General features: G+C 40.3%; 3 long non-coding RNA genes across 3 annotated transcripts in view; 1 reads left to right on the top strand and 2 right to left on the bottom strand.

The window, feature by feature from the left end:
* Positions 1-4980, bottom strand: part of LOC144990402 (uncharacterized) — an 8405-nt gene extending 3425 nt beyond the window's left edge. Inside the window, exons 1-2 of the long non-coding RNA XR_013654401.1 lie at positions 4634-4980; positions 833-928 (exon numbers count right to left, since the gene is read on the bottom strand). This is a non-coding gene — a long non-coding RNA (uncharacterized LOC144990402). The remainder of the gene's footprint in view (positions 1-832; positions 929-4633) is intronic.
* A 233-nt stretch (positions 4981-5213) lies between these two features.
* LOC144990403 (uncharacterized) lies at positions 5214-6532 on the top strand. The gene is made up of 2 exons (XR_013654402.1): positions 5214-6160; positions 6236-6532. It is a non-coding gene; the product is annotated as an uncharacterized LOC144990403 (long non-coding RNA).
* A 966-nt stretch (positions 6533-7498) lies between these two features.
* LOC144990442 (uncharacterized) overlaps positions 7499-7500 on the bottom strand; it is a 2700-nt gene continuing 2698 nt past the window's right edge. The window contains exon 3 of the long non-coding RNA XR_013654433.1: positions 7499-7500. This exon is cut by the window's right edge and continues 121 nt beyond it. This is a non-coding gene — a long non-coding RNA (uncharacterized LOC144990442).

Below are 7500 nucleotides of genomic sequence, written 5' to 3'. Positions count from 1 at the left end.
CAGAAAACACCTGCTCTACACACAAATCAATCAATTTACCACAGAATCTAAATGCAGTGAAACAGACATATTAAGCTGATAAACTATGTTACGACCCCTGGTTGTGTCCGCTTGTTTTGTGCGGGTATGTGTATGTCTGAGTTGTAGCTCCTGCAGAAGTCCTTCTCCTGTACAGCTGCTGACTCCACCCCCCACCCCACTGCAGAGCTGACTGAGGCTGCTTCCAATCACCTGGCTGGGAGGGAAGCTTTAAAAGCTCCCAGAATCCTCTGCTACAAAGGCGGCTGAATACCTGAGAGGAGATTGTTTCTTCCGCCTGCCCCTGCTGTCTGCCTGGCATTAGCTGGTGAACGCCTCTGGTTTCCCTTTTAGTTTTTTTGTTACATTTACTCTTGTGGACCTCGTTTGTGTTTTGATTGATTTTGTGTTTTTTCATTTCTGTCATGGTTGTCCTGCTATAAAGCCTGAGAGCTTAAGTTATATCATCATCTATTCCACCTGTGGTGTTTTGTTGGTTAGTTTCCTTTAATTTTTATGTTACCCAAATAAACAGCTGTGGCCAAACTTTAACCCCCTCCGGTTATCATAGTTTTCTTTGGGTTACATATTCTCTCCTTCCTCCCTGAAGAGGGATGAAACACACTAATATGGTTCAAGTTTGTCTTACTGAAGATCTTATCACAAGAAACAATATGCCAATTCAGTTAATTTGTAGTGACACCAAAGAAAGCAGACCATTTATGGAAACTATAGATAGACTAGCATTATAGATAGCATTTTGATCAACCATTTCCATAATAAACAGTGGTATCCATTTGTTAAAGAAACTCACTGTGCAAGTTTTAAAAACTCCAGAGACATCCTCGTGCAGATAAACAGGCAGGGCGTGAAGACCAGTAGTGTGCTTGGTGTGAATGTCATGGATTTCCTATTTACATTAAAAAACAAAAAGGTACAGATGCAGAAGTCAATCCATAGATGATTTAAAAAAGAAAAAAAAACACTTCACAAGTTCTCTTGTATGGAGTCCTATACTGTTCATAATTAAATAAATAAATATTCAATTAAATAAATAAATATGGCATCATGCAAATACACAATCAACCAATAAATCTCTCATAAATATATAAAAAGATCATGAAATTGTGAAAAACCTGCACACAGATTTTAAATTAGCCATTATATTATTCAATATATTTCATGTTGCTTTAAAAACCTTTTCATTATTTTAAAACAGCATTTTAAAATATTAATTTTTAATCATGTGGAATATTATTATAATTCTACTTCTTTTTTCAGAACCTTGGATTTCAAAATCAATATTTTCCAAAGTAGCTTTGTTTTTATTTCATGTTACTGTTTTTCATAATGGCTTATTTATTTCATGAAGAGCTTTTTCAGGAGAATGGGTATATCTGTCAATCAGTGGAAGTGGGCGGGATCTAAACGCTCATTGGCTCATCCATGGAAATCGACTCTTATTCCTCGATACCCGCTCAGCGGTGTGCCAGTCAGAGAGAGGACAAATTTCGGCGATATCTGCGCGGCTTTGCTGACATTTGATACAAACTATCTGTCTGCAGCAAAATGTGCGAACATGGACGACTCTGTTTTTGTAGTATGAGGGTTTGTGTGGACCAAAGGAGCTCCGGTTGTTCACGTGTCCAAGTTCCCCGTGAAACACTCCTGACTGTCACGTCATTCACTCAGCTCTCCTTTGCTCTGCAGGTAACAGCTCTATGGCAAGCCATGCCATACCAGCTCTGCTGTCTGAGCTCACAGATCCAGTCTGACGTCGTCGTGCCTTATGTCGGCTCGCAGGAGGCGAGCTGGCGGACCGACAGAGAATCAGACCAGGCAGCAGCGGATAGCGTAACAAGCCTGCTCGGGCCTCCTGAACCTTATGATATTTTTTCTATTTTCATTGAGACAATGATTATAAATCAGGTCCTCTGTTTTTTTCCCCTCTCGGGAAAAAGGTTGAACTTTTCCTGCGAAAGTTTCTCTTTCTGGTTGTAAAACGCAGCGGAGATCCGGGGTTTGATTTGGGATCACTTCCCCGTTCAGATGCTTCCAGAGCGGGTTATTAAAAGATTCAGTCTCTATACTTTGGATATACTTTTTTATTATTACTTTTCTGGCGAACTGAACAACAGACCCTTAACTTGCGCTCACACACACACACACAACGCTGGGCTCTCTGATTTACACGTAATTTTGACGTAGTTTGACTGCAGGAGCTGAAGCAGAGCCTCTCTGGGATGATCTCATGAACTCAAACATGGAAACATTGTTATCATGTGGAACTATTCAAAATAAATAAACCTGATCTCTTAACATTCTCCATGTGCATTGATTGTGCATCCATGCATTTTAAGTGAGATAAACACAGGTACAGCTCCAAGTGGCTATCAGGCTAAAGCGTTGGCTGCTAGCTCCTCCCACACGCGGCATGGTGTGTTTAATGAACTCAAGTTCATAGAAGTTTTGTGGAACTCCAACGACCACTCAGCCTAACTTAGACCACTACTAGATGTTCACGAGAAGATGAAAATTGCAGAACCGACCACAAAATCCCCTGAATTATGCACACTCGCCCAAAGCCACTTTTATCCGCAAATTTAGAACCAAAACTGCCCAATTTCGTGTAACACTGTGGATGTGTTGAGGTGCACACTCCCCCTAGTGTTGAGGAGTGGGCATCGCGCCGTCACGTTCGCTGAAACATCTTCGACCGATGTAGTCAGGGTGCTGCTGCTCATGTCTGAGTAAAGAAGTAGCCAATCACAAAAGTGTCTCCGCCTTGTCTGGTTTGATTGACAGATAGACCCATTCTCCTGAAAAAGCTCTTCATGAAATAAATACGCCATTGTGAAAAACAGCAACATGAAATAAAAACAAAGGTACTTTGGAAAATATTGATTTTGAAATCCAAGGTTCTGAAAAAAGAAGTAGAATTATAATAATATTCCACATGAATAAAATGAATATTTTAAAATGCTGTTTTAAAATAATGAACAGGTTTTTAAAGCAAAATGAAATATATTGAATAATATAATGGCTAATTTAAAATCAGTGTGCAGGTTTTTCACAATTTCATGATCTTTTTATATATTTATGAGAGATTTATTGGTTGATTGTGTATTTGCATGATGCCATATTTATTTATTGAATTAAATATTTATTTATTTAATTATGAACAGTATAGGACTCCATACTCTTGTTGTCGCTTTGATCAGTGTGACAAAATGCGCTCGTTTTTTTTCTTTTTCCCAACTTTATTGAAACAAAATACGCTCGTAAATGCACACTGTGCCAGGCTCAGATGCAGTGATGTTGACCAATCGTTGAAGAGTGGCTTAACGTCATTATCTGGGTTGCCAGATTGGTTCAGGTGATCATTAAAGTGCAGGCAACTTTCTTTTGCACAACATTCAGAGCGCACGTTGGTACGGACATGCTATGAAATGTACGACGGAGTTTTAAAAAAAAATTAAATTCTGGCCAACGTGACGAGATTAAAGTCGTCATGTCGACTTTAATCTCGTCATGTTGGCCATAATTTTTTTTCCTCACCGTGGCCCTAAAACTCCGTCGTAGAACACCAATGCAGACGTAAACAGTTTTACATACGCCCCCTCCTCCCAGTGGCGGTTCTACCCTGAATTACTTCCTGGGCGAAACCCTCCCCAGGCGCCCCCCCCCCCATAGTCACAACAGAACTTTGTTTGTCTTTGTCAACTGAAATGTTTTATTGTCATTGAAATTAAGAAGTGGATACAAAAGATGTCAGAATTCTGAACAGCATTATAAAAGTTATCAGAACACAAAAAATAAAAGACCATAAGCATGGCAAAAATACAGTTAGCTAAGAAAATATTGAATCAAACTCAATATTAAATAAATAATATAAAATAAATATTTTAAAAACATTTATGAATTGGAAATTTAAATTGTCATGTTCTATATCGATCTCTACTTCAGAGAAGAAAAATTAGCTCATGTTTTCCGTCTTCAATCCTTTGATTGGCACATTTTTAGTTATGACCTGTTACATTATGTTTGGTCCCCATAGAGTTGCAGTAAATGGTAAATATTCATTTTTAAAACTACCTACAGATTTATGGAAATTCTATTGGCTAAAAATATAACCCCACATTTGTAAAACAAATAAAAAATAAACTTCATATGCAGGCTCAAAATTAACCCCTAAATCCCCAGTTAAATGTCAAAGAAACATTGGGAAAACGTTTAGGCTGCCACAAATGATTATTAATTAATGACCAATCTCAAATTATTTGCCCCATTAGCATCTTATGGCAGCAGCAGCATGCTGTGTAACCATCACAGCTTTTTTAACATTATGAACTAGTATACAACAGCAAAACACAACAAAACCTTTGTGTTACAGCAGAGCAGACAGACACATGAATCATAACTAATGTTACAAGTTAAGGCAGAGCAAATTTTTAAGAATAAAATCTAAAAAAAATAAAAAATGACGCTATTTGCAACATTTGGGCCTACTTCAGTGTTGGTCATCGACCAAAATAAAGTTTTCATCGGCAACGTTGTTGTAGGGCAGGTAGCATTAGAATTTGGAAAAAACATGCATCAAGCTGTGAGGACTTACCCTTTTCTTTATCTCTTTTCTCCTCTTCTTCTTTTCTTTTCTTTCTAAATTGGGCACCAGATGGCTTTGACCTTTTCTTCTCCATATTTTAGATGTTTTTGGCGTTTGTTTGGCATAAATGTCCTCACGTCACGAAGAAGGCATCAAGTCCGTCGACTGAACCAACTGTCACCTTAGTGACAGCATTGTTTTGTGTTGCCATTTTTTTTATTTGGGCATTTCACACAAAATTAACCCAAAAAGCAGAATATATTTTTTATACCTTTATTAAAATGTATGTTATAGAATGTCACCTTATGACTGACTTATAAAGAGGTTTTATAAAGTAGATTCAAACCCCCGCCCTTGTCCCCACCTAGCCACTTAATTTGGAAGCGTCCCAAAACTGATTCCCCGCAGCCCCCCCCTTCCTTCACACATTTCCAGCAGGAGCGCGTGCAGCTACAGCCAGGGGCGCTCATTCGCTACATGACGGCGCAGTCGCAGTTTTTACTTTTATTTTTTTCATCAAGCCCGCGACCGTCGCCTCCCCTGAAAGATGAGCCAGCCAGGTTTTGCGCATGCGCAAACGTGGCGGCGCTCCGTGCTCACCCCGCGCCCCCTCCCTTCTCCTTCTTCACACACATTGTGTCTACTTCTCAAAGACAGGAGAGCGCAGCTGCGGGGCGAGGGCGGCGGCGCGGCCAGGTTCAGGCTGTTACAAACTCTCAAACTGTGACATAAGTAAACCAATAATGGTGCATAAAATATTTTACAAGGGCTGAGCCGCCGGTGCCGCCCCCCTTCAGTTTTCCGCCCCAGGCCACCGCCCGGACGGCCCGTGCCTAGAACCGCTACTGCCTCCTCCAGATGAAATGTCCCGTTATAACATATAACAATAAAGAGGATTGAAAATAGTCTGTTATATTAGCATTTGAACGTTGAAAATGCCAGAAAGTATGGGGCGCCGAATGTAAAAATTAACCTCATGAAATTTATGTCTCAGTTTCACCACATTTAGACATTTCCTTCCATATGTGCTGCATTTATATAACATAAATGACAATCTGGGACCACCAGATGCAGTAAGTTACAGGGACCACATGGGGGCACTCTCACATGGTTCCATGAGCCAGGGGGTTGAGTCAGGAAGTGCATCCGCTCTCCAACTGAAGCCCAATCACAAGAGTGAATTCTGGTGTGATTGATGGTGACAAACCCCTGAAGGAAGGCGCTGAGAGAAAACCCAGTAAACAGTAATCTGTTGAGTTTTGGCTCACTGGCTTGGTTTGGTCTCATTGGTTTTCTTTGTTGGTTGTGGCGTAAATGAGCAAAAGCTGAAGTGAAGCTGCCTTGCATTCATCTAACCACAGCTGAAAGCAGCTCTTGGAATCGTGGAAGTGAACACCTCAAAATCCTAACTTTCTTGACTCATTACAGGCTGGTCCACAAATACGATTGCTTGGATAAGAAGCTGTACCCTATGCTCACACACAAACACAAAGTCCTCACACAGAAGTGTGCCGTCTGCCATCTCTTTATTACCAGGTTTGGAAAAACAAACATTCCCAGTAATATTAGTCTTTTCTTAAACTAATAATTCCATCTTTTTGACACTTCTAGATGGTACACCACTAGTGACCAGTTTGCTCCCAGCGACCCGTGTCTCTTTTGTGACAAATGCTTCCGGATGCTGCATTACGATGCTGACGGCAACAAACTGGGAGAGTTTTCAGCTTATCCTTATGTGGATCGAGGTGCTTTAAACTAAAGCTTTTCTGTGCTGAAGCCTCAAGGAATTATGTTTGACTGTTGAGCAGTAAAATCTTCTTTATTTCTGAAGGAAATGTTTGTTTTTGTCTTCTAACAGGCTGTAAATTTGTTCTGAGTAACATTTTTCCAATAAAGTTATTTTGTTTCCAGACTTGTTTTTCTGTAACATTAATAATCAGCAAAAACGTCTTTGTTGGGGTCACCTTACAGATATATTTATATGAAAGTTTCAAATTGAGACTTGTTTCTATGAGATTCATTTGCTTTGTTAAAAAGTTCAAGTACAATGTGATTTTCTAGCATTTCATTTCTAATAAAGAAACAAAAAGGTTATCAAAAAAAGGAGGTATTAAAAAATGGAATATGAGCTGAAAGCTTTTTGCAATTGTTCTGAGCAGAAGAGCAACTCTGAATGCAAATCAATATTGTAAGTATTGTGAACATTAACATTTTTGGAACCAAGAACCTTTTTGTTGTTGGCAGAAGCAGCTGCCATGTCTGCTTCTGGAGGGGTTTCATTTTTTTCTTTAGCTCTAGCCCTTTATCCATCAGTTTAATCACTGACCTTCTGACAGCCACCTTCTCCAGGTCATCCTGTAATCAACGACAATTATGTCTGGTCTTAGAAAACATCCTGCCCTTTCATGTCCAGGTGTTTATAGCCAATCGGAATCTTTAATCACCTGATATAGAACGGTACATGTCTGCTTCTGGTGAGAAATGCACAAAATCTGTACTGTTGGCTTGACCCGTCAAATAGCTCAGAGCGAAGGCCACTTCGCTCTGTTGGGAAGGAAACTCACTCGGACAAAAGTCAAAGCGGAAATGACGAGGAGAGAGCAGCAGTTCCATCAAACGGCTCGGGGTGTCCCAGTCGAGTCAGTTGGGGCGGAGACAGGGGTGCCTGCACCAGTATGGAAAGGCGATCATGAAGCTGCTGCATACCAGACAAACAGCTGCGCCTGTCCTGCTTCAAGGCAGATCCCTCCTCAGGTGGAGGAAAAACCTCACTGAAGTTACTCCTTCCTGCTGGGTCTGAGATGGTCACAGTGTAATGTTTCGAGGGTATCTGGATGACCCAATTGCAGAAATGAAGAGGCAAGAGTAGTGAGGTG

Source organism: Oryzias latipes, assembly GCF_053564925.1.
Source record: "Oryzias latipes strain Hd-rR chromosome 1 unlocalized genomic scaffold, Olatipes_Hd-rR_3.1 chr1_Y".
NCBI classification, from domain to species: Eukaryota; Metazoa; Chordata; class Actinopteri; order Beloniformes; family Adrianichthyidae; genus Oryzias; species Oryzias latipes.
The sequence above is the reverse complement of the archived record's forward strand: the minus strand, read 5'-3'. Positions and strand labels throughout refer to the sequence as shown.